The sequence below is a fragment of the Linderina pennispora genome (assembly GCF_002104995.1).
Source record: "Linderina pennispora strain ATCC 12442 chromosome Unknown DL89scaffold_40, whole genome shotgun sequence".
Taxonomy (NCBI): Eukaryota; Fungi; Kickxellomycota; class Kickxellomycetes; order Kickxellales; family Kickxellaceae; genus Linderina; species Linderina pennispora.
Genome location: NW_024468288.1, coordinates 37,633 through 56,809, shown reverse-complemented (window position 1 = coordinate 56,809; position 19,177 = coordinate 37,633).

The following is a 19,177-nucleotide window of genomic DNA, read 5'->3' as shown; positions in this document are numbered from 1 at the left end:
GAGGCCGAGGCTCCCAAGGCCGAGGAGGAGGCTGCCGCTGCCGCCCCTGCTGCCGAGGAGTCGACGGATTCGGCTGTTGCCGTGAAGGAGGAGAAGGTCGAGGAGGCCGCGAAGGCCGCTGCCGAGCCTGCTGCGGCTCCTGTGGCCACGGCTTCTGCCTAAGGCACTGAGCTGAAGAAGACACAAGGGCAAATGCCGCTCACGAGAACACTAAATGTCGGCAGGATCGCAGCCTGGCACGTCTGTCGGTAATTGGCAGCTGACCTTGTTCCCTTCTGCCACGAAATCCCCGTGTATTCTTTTCTGCTGCGAGTTCCGCCCTGCCCCACCCGCGGAGCTCCCAATGCTGCCTGTCCATGTGTGTGCTCCATATGTGCTGTATCTATCCACCATCATCACCATCTTGTGCAAACGTCGAGGATATCCACTTTCTATATTTCTTTTTTTTTTTTTCTTTTCTCTCAGTTCCACACTTGCTCGTAATTCTTCCTAATACTAATACTTTTTTCTCAACTAAATGCGGTTTGGGTTGCAAAAATTTTGCTTTCACGTTCGGATTGTCGGGGTTAAAGCTGCATTCTACCAGCTGCAAAACAAACAAGGCGTCTGCGGCCGTGATGGGGTTGTGCCTGCCAGGCTTTGGGGTTGGTGATAGCAAGATCGACATGTCCTCAATAACAAGACGCTCACTCTATGACGCTCTTGGCTGCCATGCACCAATGCAGACTGTGGACTGATGTTGCTGTGGGCTGATGTTGTGGGCGGACTTTCTTTTCCTACAGCACTTTGCGCCATCGCCAAAACGCCAGTGTTGTGATTGTATACACAGCCATGCACGCCATCACAATAAAGAAGTTGAGCGTGTCGTCTCTGTCCTGGCCCGGGATTTTCAAATTGACGCCGAGAAAGCTTGTGACGATATTGATCGGCACGACGATCGTCCCCAGCATCGTCCAGCGCTCGGTAGTTGCATTCGAGTTGAACGTCGCCCGCGACAGCTCCAGCGAAATCTTGGCCAGGTAGTTCGAGTGCGCCCGCGCCAAAACAGTCTCGGCATGCGAGCATGTGTTGAGAATTGCCATTAGGTGGTCGCTGACATCGCCCAGGTACTGTGCAACCTCGTCGCCGAGCTGCGGCAGAACCGAGTCGGACTGGATCACACGAACCAAGGTATGGATGATCTCGGGCTTAGCCTGTACGAGTCGCCACATGCACAGAATCTGCCGCCGCCGTTCCCCAATGCGTCGCAGCATGTCTTCTTGCTCGGTTTGCGTCAGCAGCAGGACCAGCTCGTCGATGGCATCCACCTGCCGCTCGATCTCAACGATGCGCGGCGACATGTGGTCCGTGATTTCGTCGATGATTGCATACGCAACGTATGGCGGAAACACAGTGAGCCCTGCCAACACGGAGCTGTCGCCAGCGACAGCGTTGTGTATTGCAACCAGGCGACTGATGACTGGATATGTGTGTTGCCGTCTGGCATCGTGGTGGATTGTGATGATGGCATTTTCGCGCAAAAGGATGGCGAAATGATCGCTTGCGATTGCGCAAGCATCATCTCCCACACTGCCGGCAGTCAGCATCTCTGATTCGGACATGCCATATGTCGACCTGATGGCGCGATACACGATGTATATGTAATCGTCGAATACATCGATCTTGTCGCGGTCGCTTTCATTGACAATATCTTCGACCGTCAGTGCATGCAATTGGAATGCCTCTCCCAGGTCCAGCAGCTCTTGGGTCGTTGGGTTGGCTATATCTATCCAGCAGAAATCCAGGCCGAGGCATATATCTTCGCATTCCGTGACACTGTCCACCAGCTGCACACCAGCTGCATGTGAAAACACCATATATCTGCTGACCACCCCATCCGCATGCTTCATGGCCGGCTGACATGCCATTGATGCTGCGGGCGACGTCCACCACGCGCACTCTCCCTCCCCTCCCACGACCCTGCTTGCCCTGCCCGTTGCCGCGATGTTTTGTGCCAGGCTGTTCCGCACCTCACGTGCACGGTACAATCTCGAGTCACTTGAGCCAGACCCGCTTGTGCTAAGCCTGTCCACGAGGCTAGTCGATGGCGACGTCCGCCATCCCGGGTTTCGCCGGCCTGCCATGTATTGCAAAGTTCTGTCAGTGAAGGTGCATGGAATGCTGGGGGTGATGCACCGGGGGTGATGGAAGCTGTCGCTGATCTCAGATACTGATGTGCTTTGTCTATATTGCGAATTGCGCATCTCTTGTTGCCGCAGAAATTGTGTGGATGCCAAGATGATACAGGAAGCTAAAAGGCCGCTGTAGTCCCGCTTGGCAATGCGACGTATTTGCCTGATTTGGTAACTGCACGCCCACATTACTAATTTTTTGCCAGGGAATACGTAGCGAAACTGCCCCACCCCCACTCCATTTACTGCGCCTACGTCTGTGCCGAGCATTTGCCAAACATGTGCATTTACTGAAGCTCAAATATGTGGCACAATGAGTCCCGATGGCTTCTGGCAGCCTTCCATTTTCTGTTTTGTGAATAAGGCGCTCCCCCCATTTCAGCTTTTCGAATGCTGCAAATACCAGACTGCCGTGGCTTTCCCCTCCCTTTTCCAGCCAGAGCTCGCTGTCGTGTGATGGGCAGATCACTTTCCCTGTAGCTGGACCTGACGATTGTGTATTTTTTGTTTACCATGTGTATGTACCCACGAGTTGCCTAAGGAATAGTGCGGCTCAGGCAATGCTTTGGCTGCACACGTCGCTGCTCGACTTCCTTCTCTCCCTTTATTCATGCTTCCATTCCTCCTTTTCGCCAAAGCATTTTCAGCGTGCTGCGATTGCGTCGCCATCGTCTCACATGGCCTGGAACATGGTCCGGAACCGCTGTCCAGGGCTCATAACCTGTTTGATACTACCCAAGGCTATGAGCCCTGGACAGTGCTTTTGCACCGCGTTTTACGTATGTGAGGGTGGGTAAAAAGCAGCGGCGATGTAGTTCGGCCAAGTAATCCGGTGGCAAAGTCTAGTTGTGCCAATTAGTCCCAATAAAAGCGATGCTCTGGTGTAGAACTGACGCATGCCTCTTACCGGCATCGAGTTGCAGCTGTCCCGAGCCAGTGCCCCGTCAGCTCGTGTAAGTTGTTATGTGGAGCAAAAATGGGTACTTCAGGCGTCTCTCATCCGGTGACCTCGAGGCATGACATGTAGATTGGAATTGGGGAGGCTGCCATTGCAGAAAGGAGCCTTCTTTTCCTCGCAAGTCCCAGCACAATATCGGCCCTATTCGACATTGAAACACCACGCCGCCAACCCATGATGTCAGCCCTTCAAATTCACTACCTTTTCTGCCACTGGTAGGGCATTATCATCATCTACACATGATAGGCGCTGCAATTCATGCTCTTGCTTGTCCCTCTAGTGCAAAGGGGCCATTCTTTTATCCCCTTTTGTTGCATTTGTTTGCAGCAGCAACTCAAACACACGCATTGCACCGGCACCAGCTGGTCCCAATCCCACCTATAAAAGACTACATTCGTTTGCTGTCACCATCGCGCAAAACTTTACTTTTAAAGCCGTAATAACTTCCAGTACCTTTTCCCTAGCGACACTCCTGCCTCGAAGCTGCCAAGCAACGTATAGCAAGCAATTCTCTGCACCTCCGGGCCATATAATCTCTCTGCACTCCTAAGCATGTGTTCCTCCGCTTCCTCATTGACGCAGGGTTCCCCGTTCCGCCTCCACGTTGCCAAGGTTGGCGAGATCTGCCCGTATTGCGACGTTATGATGGTTGGCTTCGAATCCCTCAAGACCCACGAGTGCCTTCTGTTTCCTTTCACCTGGGACTAAACCGACGCAAAACAGTATTCTATGTAGCCGCTTTCTTGATGTACAAAAATACCAACGCTTCCCTTTTGCAGCCATGCCAATATTCGTACGTACGTACGTGTGTGACAAAGACTGGCACCATGCCGCCCGGTTTACTGCACTGGGTGGTGGAGCGGCATCTGAAAGCCGGCCACTGACCGCCTCGACGGTTACCCCACAAACCAAAGCCAGGACCTGAAGGGAGGCCCTCCCCCTGTTTTTTCCGGCCCAGCCCTCCCTGCATCCCGTGCTCACATGTATATACGCGCTTTCTCTTCCGCTATTTTTCTTTTATTGAATTGTCGAATTTGCGCCTGGCCATGATTTACATTCCGTTCTTTAGCAGGCTGAGCCTGGCCGAGTACCAGGGCATGCTTATTGCTGCGCTGTTCTTTATAGTCGAGAAGCTGCTGCGTGTGCTCCTGCTTGTGTTCCCCATCGGCTACGTGGTCGACTATATACCCCCATGGCTGCTTGGCGGGCGCAGCAGCGACAAGGGCGAGTTCTTTCTAGATGACTTCAACTCGTTTGCAGAGATAATGGAATTCTGGGGCTACCCGTACGAGGACCATTTGGTGGAGACAAGAGACGGGTTCTTGCTTGGTACACATCGGATCACTGGTCCCCGTGGCGGACCCGTACAGCAGCACCAGCAGCACCAGCAGCCGCCGCAGTCATCGGGAGGAAAACCGGTGGTCTTGTTCTGGCACGGATTCATGCTCAACTCTGAGTGCTTTGTATGCCATCCCGACTGGATCAACATCCTGCCTCTGCGTCTGGCGGAGGCCGGCTACGATGTCTGGCTTGGAAACTCGCGCGGCAACAAGTACTCGTACAAACACATGAAATACACGCCTGATCAGAAGCGGTTCTGGAACTTTTCGATCGACGAGATTGCCAACATCGATGTACCCACGACTGTTGACTATATTCTCAAGGAAACGGGCGCAAAGACATTGACATATATCGGCTTCAGCCAGGGATCGGCACAGATGTTCATGTCGCTGTCGCGCAACAAGGAGCTGAATTACAAGGTCGAGCATTTTATTGCACTGGCACCAGCGTCCACTCCGCGCGGCTTCCACAACAGGGTTGTTGACTACTTCATCAGGGCCACGCCGCACATGCTCTACTTGCTGTTTGGCCGCCGCCGTGCCATGAAACTGGTATATTTCTGGGTCAACATACTTCCGCGCGACATCTACGTGGCTGCACTCGATTTTTGTGTTAACCTTCTCTTTGGCTGGCGCACCCGCAACATGTCGCAGGAAACAAAACATATCGTCTACTGGCATCTGTACTCGTACACTAGCGTCAAGGCGATCGTGCACTGGATGCAAATTATACGCTGCGGTGAGCTGCAGATGTACGACGAGGACCCGCCTGCCTACCCAGTCTGGTCATCCAGTGGTGCCAACCAGCCACAGTTTTTTCAGCAGCGCCCCGTGGTCCGCAGCGCACCCAACGGTATTGGTCCCAAACCACCTACGGTGTCGCGCCCGGCCAGCATCCCGCTGGCTGCTCCATACCTGAGGGAGCAAGGGTACACAATGGGTCCGCTGACCCACTGGAACAACACGTATCCACTAAAGAAGATCAACACCCGACTGTCCCTGTTCTATGGCGGATCAGACTCGCTAGCCTCTGTCGACACGCTAGTTGAAGAACTCTCTATCGTGCCCGAGGAATGCATGCGGTTCTCACACTACGAGCACCTCGACTTTTTGTGGGCTGATGATGTCGGCACCCTGGTGTACCCCAAGGTCCTGGCTCTGCTAGGAGTTCACGAAACAGCAACACAGCACAAGGCACTACCGCCGCTGTCACTCTCCTCAGAGCCGTCGTTGTTAGACGGGTCGATGGCCGAGGATGAGGCCTCATTCAGCGAGGATGAGCATGGCGAGACAGACAGCCCTGCTGCTGAGGCAATGGCTAATCACCGCCGGAACTTGTCGAATCGGTCACTGACACCCCATGGAATCCGCCCACGGATTCTGACTCGCCGCCGTTCGTCGTCATCGTTTTCAGCAGCATCGGCCGGTCTCAGTCTCTAAAATGTGTCCCAAAATTAGGCAGTTGAGCAACTCAGGATCCGCTCAAAAAATTTTTTTCTCAGCATTTCCCTCGTTTTGTGTTTGCGTCTTTCAAGAAACTCACTTCCTCACAAGCATTCATATCACCTAGCCATGACCTTTGATACCTTGAGAGGACAAAAAGTAGATCGCAATGCGTTGTTTGGCGACAACACTAGCGACAACGGCGACGGGGTATCAGACCTTGACGAGCAGGACTTTGCCGCCTTTGAAAAGATTATGGACGCCCGTGTTAAGGCTGAGGTGATCGAGGCTGCTGCTGACGAAGCAGAGGTTGATGGCAGCAGCGACAGGGAAGAGGAATCAGCGGATGTGCCCGTATTCCAGCTCTTTGCCGGAGCTGGACCAGCCAAGGTCGAGATTGAGGCCAAGGAGCCGGAGTATGTCATGCCCGAGCGGCCCGAGCCAGTTATGGAAGAGTCGGATTCAGAGGAGCACTGGCAGGCGCTGCAGTTGGCTGTCATTGATGCCGAGCAGATAAAGAAGCTGGCAGCGACTCCACTCCCTGCCATGCGCTATTTGCATCGGGTCGTCCATATTCCGCTTGAAGAAAAGACAGAGCCAAAGAGGACAAGGAAGCGTCGGTCACACCACGCAAAGAAAGCCTCCAGGAGGACCTTTGAGCCATACTGCAAAGAGCTGTCGCCATATAACGGCGGTGTGGTGCGCGGGGCTCATCTGAGTGATGTTGTTAGTCAGGGCGCAGCCTCAGGCTCTGGGCCCCGGACAAATAGTGGTCATGGCGGTCGTGGTGGTGCACAAGGCGGGCGCGGTCGTGGTCGTGGTCGTGGTCGTGGCCGTGGCCACTAAGGCGATCTTATACAGTGTATTTTGACAATCTCTTTTACCTTTATATAAGATTTTATAGTCTAAAAAGTGTCCGACCGTCCGCTAGAACCTTTTAAATTGGTTAAAAGATAAAACTTTTAAGCTTCAACACGGGTTTAGGTGACTTGCTCCGTAAACTCCTTTTGATCTTGTGCGGCATCTGACCTCACCGGTGAAACCAGGGCGACAAGTTGTTATTGTAGTGGTCACAGGTCTCCACTAGATATCTCCATTGGTTCAGCGCAAGAGCTGCTCTCATTGTCGGTCGGCCTGATAACTTCCATGATGACATCATGGTGGTCATCACCGGCTGCGCAACACTCTTAGGATATTAATTCATGAGCATCTATTGAATAAGGTCATATAGCTCTTCTAGCGGCCATGCAATATTTGTGGGTTTATTTTATAAATTAATTTGTCTTATGAACATGCATAAGCGGTAGTATTTGGACCACAATGGATCCAGTCTGTATTGACTGATTCAAGAGACTGCATCAGTGCTAAGGGCCCCAAGAACCATGCAAGCCAGGTCATTTTTAATAAAAAGTTCTTAATGCTATGCATACGCAATAAACCAAAACTGAACAGCATCGTTTCTCTTCATACTTTGCCTACCGAATTTCTCAAATGAATATTACCCGCAGCACTACTGTCATAAAGACATCACTTGGTGGTATTGGCTTCCGTGATTCTATGTTGCCCCGCCTAGAGCAATTTGTACACAGCGTCAATATCATCAAAGAGCATACATACATGCTTGCACGATGGATACTACTCCATCAGCTAGCTTACGATGATGCCTTTGACCCAGCAACATTTGTGAAAAAGGGGTTTTTTCGTTTTATTTATTTATTCATTTATCGCAACCTGAAGGCGAAGACTGTCATATCTGCCGAGGATTTCGTCAACCGGAAGGACAGGTCAGAACTGTCGAGCGCAGATTTCGGTGATGTAGTTGTATACTATATTTATGGTTATCTATTGCATAATGGCGATAACGAGCTACATGGCGTGCGCAAAATGAATCAGGTAGCGACATACGTGGATACCGGGCTGATAACAGCATACAAGAACAACATTGTGTTGCACTATGGCACTTGCCTACAGCGGATTCTGGCCAAATTGATTGATATTCGCAGCCGCAAAAACACACTGCACAGTACAATGGGCAATGTATCCAAGGCTGAGTTCAATGACGCATGTCAAGTGTGTATTTATACGCCTGCACAGAAGCTCCGCCAGGCAGTTGCCTCTAGGCACCCTGATCTCAGTGTGCTCACCCCACCGATGCTTGCAATCTACAACAAGCTGGCACCAGTCCTTAATGCCTATGGTGCCAAGTACAGATTCGCCAAAGACAGCCGATACTATGATGCCAAGGTAAATCCACTTAAGCATCTGCGTGCATACATTCGCCTATGCCAGCTTATCGAAAATGAGCAGCTTGGCAAGTCTCCCCCCAATGCTTGCCTCTGCGGACATCATGGATCCCAGGCCATGTGCGCTTAGACAAGCAAATAATCAAGCAGGTGTTTGTTTCAAAAACCCGTGAGCAGGTTACCAAGATCAACGCAGCAAAGAGGGCAGCAGCAAAGGCAAGGAAAGTAGCAGAAAAGGGCGAAAAATTGGCCAAGAAGGCTGCACATGAAGCAGCGAAGATACCATCGGATGCAACAGAGGCCACTGCAGCAACTGCAGCAGTAGCGGCTGATTCGCTTGCAGGCGCATCGGCAGCAGCAGCAGACACTGTTGCAGCACTTAACAATGCATATGCATCAGCACCCCCAGTCTGTGCACACGACCCGGTCCAAGGGATCACACAACCTGTGTGGGATGTGTGGGGCCGGGTCGCAGATCTAACATCAAAGCCATTTAAGGTGCATGGTGATAGAAAATTCCACGGAATGGCAACAACAGATGGTGTAGCGATATGCATTTTGTTGCAAGACAAGATATCCAAGGCTGGTGGTGCAGTAGATGCTGATGGTGCAGGAGGCGATGCTGCAGGAGGCGATGCTACAGGCGATGTTGCAGGAGGTGGTGCTGTGGGAGGCAATACTATAGCTGGCTGTCGCTATATCCACCAGATCCCACAGCCAGAGCTGCAGAATCTGAAAGGCTGCTGTGTATTCATCGATCCAGGTCGGGGCGATTTGCTATACATGATGCACGAAAATAGCAGCAATGGGAAAGAGGGTGAAAAGATGCTCTACCGCTACACACGGCAGCAGCGCAATAAGGAGCTCAAGCTGCGCCACTATGACAGGATTCGTCAGGCTACAAAGGATCAAGTCCCAGAAGATGCTGTCCGCAGAGCAGAGGCAGAGCTTTCCAAGCACTGCTGCCGGACCCTTAGCCCAGCAAAATTCCGTGCCTACGTTGCTGCCCGTGCATCTGTGCGGTGTGTCCTAGCACCGTTTTATGCCAACACGATGACAGCGCAAAGGTTACCAGAGCAGCAGCCCACAAAGTCAAACAAGCAGCACCAGAGGCGCTGGAAGGCTCATCCGGGTGTCGGGACCAGTCCCAAGGTGTACCCGCTTCACCGCAAGCTGCGCCTTGATTCATTCATGAACCAGGCCCGTGCAGACCACAGGCTTGCCGCGAAACTCCGGAGCAAGTTCGGTCCAGACCCAGTGCTGATCATGGGCAATTGGAGTGCGCCAATGGCCCGACACCATGCGCTGATTCGTGGCAAGGGATGACGCGACAAGTTCAAGCACCATGGCTTTGAAGTCTATCTGATCGACGAATTCCGGACATCGTCGATGTGCCCGTTCTGCTGCGAAAAGTCCCTGCAGACATTCCGGCATGTTCCCAACCCGCGGCCCTACCAGAGATCGAAGAACCCAACTGTGAAGTGCCATGGCCTTCTCTGCTGTACAAGCGAGTCATGTAAGCGGGCCATGGCACAATACAGGCGAGCCTATTCGTCTCGGCTCTTGAACCGCGATCTCGCAGCAGTTCTAAACTTCAGGCTCATTTTCCAGTCACTCTGTGATTCAGGCAGTATTCCTGAGCGGTTCCGTCGCTTTACGGCCATTGTTGCCGATGCTTCTGGCACCACCCCTGCAACAAAGAAGCTGCACAAGAGGCGTGCAGCAGCAGGCGATTATGTTGCCAGCAGCAGCGAGCCAGCGCTGAAGCGCCTGCGCTGAGCAGGCCACCAAGGTGGGAGATGACCATGACCGCCATTGCATCAACAACCATCCGACACGTTCAAATGACCGGTTCGCCGTGATGCTCTTATCGACGTGTCAACCCATGCTGACTAGCAGCCGAGCTCGCATCGCAAGCAGAGCAATTCTGGTATGAAGCTGCTAGAGACACGAGGCAGCACCAGGGACATTCTTGGCATCATAGTTGTGGGTGTGCTGCCGACCAGCACGGATGCCGATCTGGGTCACCAGTATTGCTCTATGCCAGCGTGCTGCAGCGGGACTAGCAGGCGGATCGTGCCTTTGTGGGCTGGAAGACCTGTTAACTACTGGAGTGTGTTCCGGGGACTCTTCGACAATTTCGGCGTTTAGATCAGTGGCGCGCAGGGGCAGCATCGGTCGCCTTGGGCTTGGGCTGTCTGGCTGGCCGATGCTGCTGATAACATCGTTGATGAGCACGGGCTTCATTGGTGGAGCAGGTCCTGCCTGCGACGCAGAACATGTCTCGGATTCTACTTCACAGCAGCTGTAGTCATTCAAGATACGTCTGGCTCTCTTGAGTGGGGCTGGAGCAAGGGGCAGATTGCTTTCCTGTTCAGCAAACTCCGAATTGTAGGGGTCGTCGGTATCGTCCACACGGCGCTTGAGACGGCCAGCCATCTCGAACAGCATCAGCAAGAACGCTACAATAGCCACAGTTAGCGGAATGTACATTCGCTTGTCCAAACGTGTGTGGCCGAGCCCAAGCAAGCAAATCATTATCCCAACAACGATTCGGACGCCTAGCCTAACTGGCTTGGAGACATATGTGTAGTGGATCTCATCGAGACTACGGTGGGTGAACCCCAGAAGCGCCAAGGTAATGTATGCGCCACCCATGCCTCCACAGAACGCCCAGGCGACAGCAGCCGGATTCTCGCCTTCCTCATCCTCTTTGACAAGGCGCGACAGTGAGGAGCATCCGGTCACAAGCAGGCTGCCCAGCAGCGGGTGCAAGAGCAACCATGCTGTGCTTGTCACCCATGACCGGGTCAATGCGTGTTGACTCAAGCGCGATCCTTCGCTGTGGAAGTAGGTCCAGTGCAGACACGAGACAATAATCATTCCCAGCGCGGCGCGGCCCAGGCGACTATCCATATCGCCATTCCCACGGATAAAGCTATTGAGTACATATTCGCCGAGGGTGAGCATTATGAACTCGCCGAATCGCTTGGAGGTCCGGTTAACATCCATGGCCAGGTGGTAACGCCAGCTGAGATTAAAGTGGCTAACAAGTCTGTGGATGGAAAGCATACCAAGGCTGAAGAAGAGCTCTGCTATTGAGGCAGCCAGATAGAAAGCCCATTGGCGTTCAACGCGTGCCCAAATACTCCCAAACCAGATGATAATTGGGATGGTCTGCACCACGATATTCAGGAGCAGATCTCTGCGGAACATTGGCAGGTAGAGCATAGACATGGCAAAAAGCAGCACGATTGTCAAGCGCGCAAGACAGAAGCAGCCTACGAAAACGGTATTGTTGACTCTGTACAGGACATCTAGCTCTGAGCCCATGCCAACAACAAGGCACATCTCCCAGACGATGATGAGGCGATGAAGTATGTCGTTGGCACCAAATATCTGCGACCAGCGCTCGATAATGACCCATGTCTTCCACATCAGGAAGTATATAATCATGTAGTATCCGAGGGACACGCCAGTAATGCTGAGTGTGTATTTGGCTGCGGAACCTTCATTGCCACCAGACTCCACAAACAGGACATGCGAGGTTCGTTGGATTGCACCGACAAACACCAGATCCCAGAACAAATTCAGAGAGTCGGAATGGCTGGCAAAGAACGACTGTCGCAGTGTGCCATCCACGATAAACTGCCGCGGATACGGGAGATGAATTATCGCCTCGCCGCTGACCTGCTGTTTTGACTGTGCCTTCTGCTCCCATTTGCCGACATGCCCGATCCAGGTCATTGATTGATTGAGTCTCTTCGGGTAGGTATCGTCGAAATCCCCGGCGCGCTGGCCAAACATTGCTGGACAGGAGCCGCCTGGCCCACTCTGTGGGGTTTCAGAGTACATATTATACAGAAAATGGAAGGCTGCTGAGACAAGAAAAGGGCAAAAGGCTGGTGGAATGATAGAATATCAATGAATTTCTTTTCTAGAAGCGCAAAATCAATCACCGGTAATAATATGCTGGTGTCTCGCCCCTGCATCTCTCCGCTCACATGCTTGGGTCTACAAAAGTAAATCGGCATGGTCCACTCTGCATTATATACAGACCGTGGGTATATTTCAATGGATTTGATAGCTGGTGGGTTTATCGTTGAAAATATGCATCAAAATATGTGAGAGGGAAAGACTAGCATTAAAGGTACGAGGCAGCACCAGGGACATCTGAGGCTTTATATTCGCGGTCATACCGGCGACTGGCACGGATACCAATTTGGGTCACCAACATTGCCCTCTGCCAGCGCGCAGCAGCTGGTGTAACCACACCTGGCCTTAGTGCGGTAGTGGAGCCGGCAGCGGCCGGTGTGGGTGTAGGGGTTTCTTCGGCAATTTCAACGTGCACACCATCGCCAGGGGATAGCTGTAACGTTGGCCTCTGTCGCAGCGATCCAGGGTGAAGGCTAATGTCAATGCTGGTGTCTCCGCTGGGCGAGGGTTTGTCTGCTGTGGGATCTGCGGGATGCGATCTGACGTTTTTCTCGTTATCGCTATCGTTGCCGGCAGCATCATAGACCCTTGATTTGTGTGTATGTGACCGGGTGACGTTCTCAGTCTCCTCTAGGACTGGGTCGCAGCTATCCTCCACATCGTCCACATGGCGCTTGAGGCGGCCGCACATCTCGAACAGCATCAGCAAGAACGTTACAATAGCCACAATCAGTGGGAGGTATATGTGCCTTGCCAAATGCCTGTGTGCAAGCCCCAGCAATACAATCCCCGCGCCAGCGAGAGTACGCACTACAAGTCGTACAGGCTTGGAAACATATGTGTAGTGGGTCTCATCAAGGCTGCGGTGAGTGAATCCCAGAAGCGCCAAGGTAATGTATGCGCCGCCAATGCCTCCGCAGAACGCCCACGCGACGGCAGTTGGGTCTTCGCCTTCCTCATCCTCTTTGACAAGGCGTGACAGCGAGGAGCATCCGGTCACAAGCAACCCACCGAGGAAAGGATGCAGCAGTGACCACACCGAGCTGGTGAACTGCGACCGCACCAGTGCATGCTGACTCAGACGCGACCCTTCGCTATGGAAGTACGTCCAATGCAGGCAAGAGACGATGACCATTCCCAGCGCGGCGCGACCCAGACGGCTGTCTAGTCCTCCATCACCACTGATGAAGCTGTTGAGCACGTACTCGCCGAGGGTGAGCATTATGAACTCGCCGAATCGCTTGGCTGTGCGGTTGACATCCATGGCCAGGTGGTAACGCCATTCGATATGGAGGCGTTTTGCGATGGGAATGATTAACGGGACTCCGATACTGAAAACCAGCTCGAAAAGCGATGAGGCAAGATAAAAGGACCACTGATATTCAAGGGGTGCCCAGGCACTGGCAAACCAGATGATGATCGGGATGGTCTGGAACACGATAGTCAGGAGCAGGTCGCCGCGGAACATCGGCAGGTAAAACATCGATGCCGCGTAGAGCAGCACAATGGTAAGGCGTGCCAAGCAGAAGCAGCCTACAAAGACGTTGTCGTCAAAGTAGTAGAGAACATGCAGCTCGGACCCCATGCCCACGACTAGTACCATCTCCCAAACGATGATGAGTCGGTGAAGTATGTCGTTGGCACCGAACACTTGCGACCAGCGCTCAATAAGGATCCATGTCTTCCACATGACGAAGTAGATGATAACAAAATAGCCGAGCGACGAACCAGTGATCCGAAGGGTGTATTTGTTTTCTGGATCAGGCTCGCCAAAATCGTCTGCCTCCTCGAACAGAACGTGCGATGTCTTCTGTATCGCGCCGACGAATGCCAGGTCCCAGAACAGATTCAAAGATTCAGAGTGGCTGGAAAATGACGACTGGCGCAACGTTCCATCAACGATAAACTGACGCGGATATGGAAGATGAAAGATCGGTTCTCCGCCGACCTGCTGTTTTGACTGTGCCTTCCGCTCCCACTTGTCGACATGCTCGACCCAGGTGGTTGATCTGTGTGGCCGATTTGGTCGCATATCGTCGATGGCAACGGTGGGATGACCAAATCTCTCGGGGCTGGTACGGGGGGGTTTGCTTGCAGAAGTATTGTTGAAATGCATAGATGGTATTGTGGATGTAGAGAGGAAAAGTGTGTCGGGCGAAGCGATCTAGGAAGAAGGGCGCTTTTAAGGGCCACAGTGCTGATACCTAAATTTAGAATTGTTTGTGGCCGCATCTTTTGTTTCCTTGCAGTTTAACCCTTGTGTCCACAAAAGATTTGTTTTCTTGTATCTGCAGCTCTTCCACCACCAAACTATTCGCTTGTCCGAGATGAGAGGAAATCAAGGGAGATGGTGCCAAGGCCTGGTGTGACCTGACTCAGGTGGCGGATCGGCGTAATATTCGAAAGTTTGCCTAAAAGGGGCAGCGAAAACGAAGGTTTCTATGGTAAATCTACACTCCGAGTAGAAGAAATCAGCTCCGCTCGCGGTGCCACCTGGGGCTACGGCTTTTGAGAGGGGCCGGGCAACAACGCAGCAATCATACCCGAGCCGCACAATGCACTGGGTGTGCCAATGGCAGCGGAACTCATAATCGATATTGCTAATAATTAGCCAATTTGATTCCGATGTTGCAGTGTTGTGATGCTGCAGCGAGATGTACAAAGGCTTGGGCGGCAATATCAGACAGCACATTCCAAGCAAGCACTGACAACATACATCGCATAAGTCTGTTGCCACCCAGGCCCAGGTCAGGTTGCTGACAGTATGCAATGGAAAGCATATATATAGCCTGCCCCGTTGTTTCCAAGAACTGCGAAACATTCAAGAACCTTCCACGCTCCAGGTCACAGCAGGTCGTGGAAGTGCGGTCACCAGGATCCCGCATCGCAGATTGCTGCCTGCTGCGGCTCTGGCCTTGGCACATGTTTGGGGAGGGCAAAGCCATATCCTGATGTCCTAGCGCACAACAATGGGTCAATGGGACTGACAATGGCACGCGCATTAACAGCCTGCTTCCGACATCCAGCGCCAGCAACCCTGTCTCTTGGGAAATTTATTCAAAGGCACCGCCCATGGCCACACCTCCGCTCGCCCCACTGAGTCTCGGACCACTAGCAAAGGCAGGTGGGCAGAGAGAAAATGGGGCAGACGGAGAGCAATGCCTGGGTGGAAAAAAACAAAACTAAAAACAGAGTGTTTGAACGAGTAATTTAGAGGTCGTCGTCCTCCTCGGGCAGAGGCTGGGCGGCAGCGGCGTCAAGCTCGGCATTGTACTGCTGCATGAGGTTGGCGTCGACGTGGACCTCGGGCGGGGCCAGGGCCGGAGCCTGGACGAACTCCAGGTTGTTATCTCCGACAAGCTTACGAGCAAGCCACAGGAAGGGCTTCTCGAAGTTATAGTTGGACTTGGCCGAGATATCGTAGTACTGCAGGTTCTTCTTCCGGTGGAAGGTTATGGTCTTGGCCTTAACCTTCCGCTCCTTGATATCGACCTTGTTACCGCACAGAACAATGGGGATGTTCTCGCAGACACGGACGAGATCGCGGTGCCAGTTGGGAACGTTCTTATAGGTGATACGCGAGGTGACGTCGAACATGATAATGGCGCACTGGCCCTGGATGTAGTAGCCGTCGCGCAGACCACCGAACTTCTCCTGGCCGGCAGTATCCCAAGTGTTGAAGATGAGCTCACCCTTGTTGGTAGTGAACTTCAGGGGGTGGACCTCGACGCCAATGGTAGCTATATGACGCCAAACAGAGTAGCAATAAAGGACAGTCGTGTTGAGTATAAGCGATTCTGTCTACTGCCAACTGACACACATACAACAAACATGCACGCGCAGCACTGCCGCTCGCCTGGATGGCCAGAATGCTACTTACCGATGTACTTCTTCTCAAACTCACCGGACAGGTGGCGCTTGACGAAGGTGGTCTTTCCCGTACCGCCATCACCGACGAGAACAAGCTTGAAAGTGGGAACCTGAGCCATTTTTGAATTACTACATAACGGGGAAGGGGGCGATTTCGCACACACGCTTATTTAGACACCAGATTGCGGCTCTGAATAAAAAGGCTCGGGCTCACAGCAGAAAACAGCCCACAGACCCACGTGGCGGGCACAAAAACGCAGACCGCGTGCGACCGTCGTCGTCCTTTTTTCCTCACCGCCGATTAGCGATGGGCACTTCAAGCACACTTACCTTCTAGGTTAATAAATTGAAGAGAAGACAACAAGTGGAAACTAGAATAAAAAGGCGCCTGGCTATGTCGTTGCGCGTTTAGCTCGACTTTTGTGTCAAACAAAATTTTTTCTAGCGATTTTTGGGGGTAAGGGCGAGTTGCGAATTGGGACTTCAAAAATAGTGGTCTTGAGCCGGCGAGCCGGCGAGCCGCCCCATGGCGCCTGATCAGCCAATCGAATCGGAATCTAGCCGCTGGGCAACTCGCGGGCAGTGGTGGCGTGACAGTGGGGATTCAGGTGCTGGGGCAGTATACTTAAATTATTGGCAGCCGCCGCTGGCGTCACACGTGTATATTGCGCCATGCCACATAGCCAGGGTATACCTAAGGAAGCCAGCAGGTGGGTAATGCCCAGGCTGCTGCAGCATGCCCCTGCTCTTCCCTACTTTTAGATATACCATGGACGTCAACAACTTGCAGGGCACTGGATTTGGTACGCCGTACCCAGCGGCGACAGACATTGCCAAAGAGCAGGGAAAGACTGTGCTTGGAGGAGTAGAGCTGATCAGCGATCCAACCAACCCCTTCTACATCGGACACGGCATTGGCCACCGCGATCCAAAGACTGGGGCCATGGTTGATCCGTCGGTGCACATTCCTGCGCGCGGCGAGACCCACCCAGGCGAGTTCCAGGCAGTCAGGATGGTTGAAGATAAAGAGACCACAAATGCACAGCTGCTGGAGAGCAGGTACGGCATCACGGCCCCAAACAAGTATCACGCAGGCTGGTACCGCTTCAAGAGCCGGCTGTCAGCAGCCGCTGCCATGGCCACCAAGTCGCAAAAGTGGTTTGAGACTTCGGCACACCAGAAGGCGCTGGCGGATCTCGAGGCCAACGCGTACAACGACAAGTATGGAGGCTATACATTTTCAAAGGGATGAATCTAATAAATGTCTCTTCACTGGCCACCGCCAGAGTTTGCAGCAGCATGCTCTGCCTTCTTTACTGAAGTGTGGACGATCTTGTTTGTAAGCAGAATGACTGCGAGGAACTCTTGCGAGACGGGCTTTATAATGGTAAGGCGGCCTATCATATGCATTTTCCACTTTGTCCGGTCAAAGGTCGCGACGATTTTCTTGTTCATGTCGTAGAGCTCCCATGAGCACTTTGAAAAGCTCCCAACCTTCCACTTGTACTCGTTGCCGTCAAAGTCGTGGATTGTCCACCCCTGTCTAAAAGCCGTAGTTTTTTCGATGACTGCAATTGCATGCGACCCGTACACCTTCCCCCGCCGCTTTGTAAGACCCTCAAGCCGACCAGTAACGACTGGCTTTTCACCCGATGCTGCCGATGTTACGCCCAGTTCATGACCACGGATAGTTATTTCGTACGTTGGCTGCATGCCCTCGACCTCCGAGCTAGACGAGAACGATCCCTGGTAGACGTTTGCACATTTTGTGAAAGCGCCGCTTCTAATAAATGTAAAGACGTTGGACATGGCGGTTTCTGTTAACAGTTTTGGTATGCAAGAGATTGTGAGAAGAACAAGCAGCTGGCACCAAGAAGGCATGCTCTTATACGTCACACTTATAGGTCCAGCCGCCATTAACCAACACCCACTGGTGATGATTGCCTGAAGCTGTGGCATGATTGCTGGGCCGTCTGGTCTCATGATGTCTTGGCAGCAGCCGCTCATATTGTTTGTTTGCTGCCAAGAAATAGGGTGTTGAGTTTAAACCAATGATTTTGGATGCAGTCGCTAACGGCTGCTGAAGGCTTATTGCACAGGCTGTTCAGATTAACATGTGGTCCAGTCTCCAGTGCACACATGCATAATACAGCTATGCTTTTTTGACGTTGTAATATGCATTCAACTAGTCTCTCCTGGATTTGGCTATGGCTACAGACCGTAGAAACAGCATACTGGTCAGAAGGATTATATGGAGGAAGTCATCCGAGATAGGCTGCACGACTGATATTTGTCCGAGAATACGCTGGCTGAATGTGGATACTGCAAAGATGGCAAAAACATTGTTGTGCATATCCACTAGCACCCATGGGCCATCCGACAGCCGTCCACGGATCCTCCAATAGTACGGGTTGCCCGTAGGGTCATGGATTGTCAGCTCAGGAGTATAGTAGCCGGCTTTTTTTATGTGTACACTACCATGCGGCCCATGTATCTTCCCTCGGCGTGCCGAGCACCCCTCTAATTTTCCTGTGAGCATAGCATTTCCACTGGCGGTTGCTGATGACATGGCGAAGCTGGAACTGCAAATGTGGATATCAAACACTGGCTGTAGGTCGGAAACCTGTGATTTGGAAGTAAAAAAGCCCTGATAGACATGAGCGTGTCTTGAAAAGAGACTAGCTCTTTTGAAGGTATAAACGTTAGCCATTTTTATAAACTGTAGTTTCTCAGTAAAACAGGGGTGTGCAGAATAATCGGTGTCGACTGTTTGGGATTACAGGCTATCGAGTTGGGTCGGGCGGTAGCACCCAAGTAACAGCTATATATTGGGAAAGTACAGGCCAAAGCAGCGTTAAGAGAATGAGATAGCAAGCGTGAAGAAAAGAGCAGAGAGAGAGAGCAGTCTGGTGGCTGGACCGATTTGAGATTAAAAGCTGATGAATAAGAAAAGGAGAAAGAGAAGTACTTTAATTCTCTGATATCGGCAACAGCGTATTTATGCCATTTTACCAGCAGCCTTGTGTCATCACTGTTCAGAATATATGGCGGAAGTGAGGTGTCATGTCTTGATTTCTTGGCAGATGAACACATCGAAAATTCTGTGGAATCGTGTTGTCAAAAAAAAAAACTATATGCACCAAACACTTTAGTTGGCAGCAGCAGAACCGGCAGCGGCGGCAGCGGCTTCGCTATCCTGTACTGTGTTATGAACCA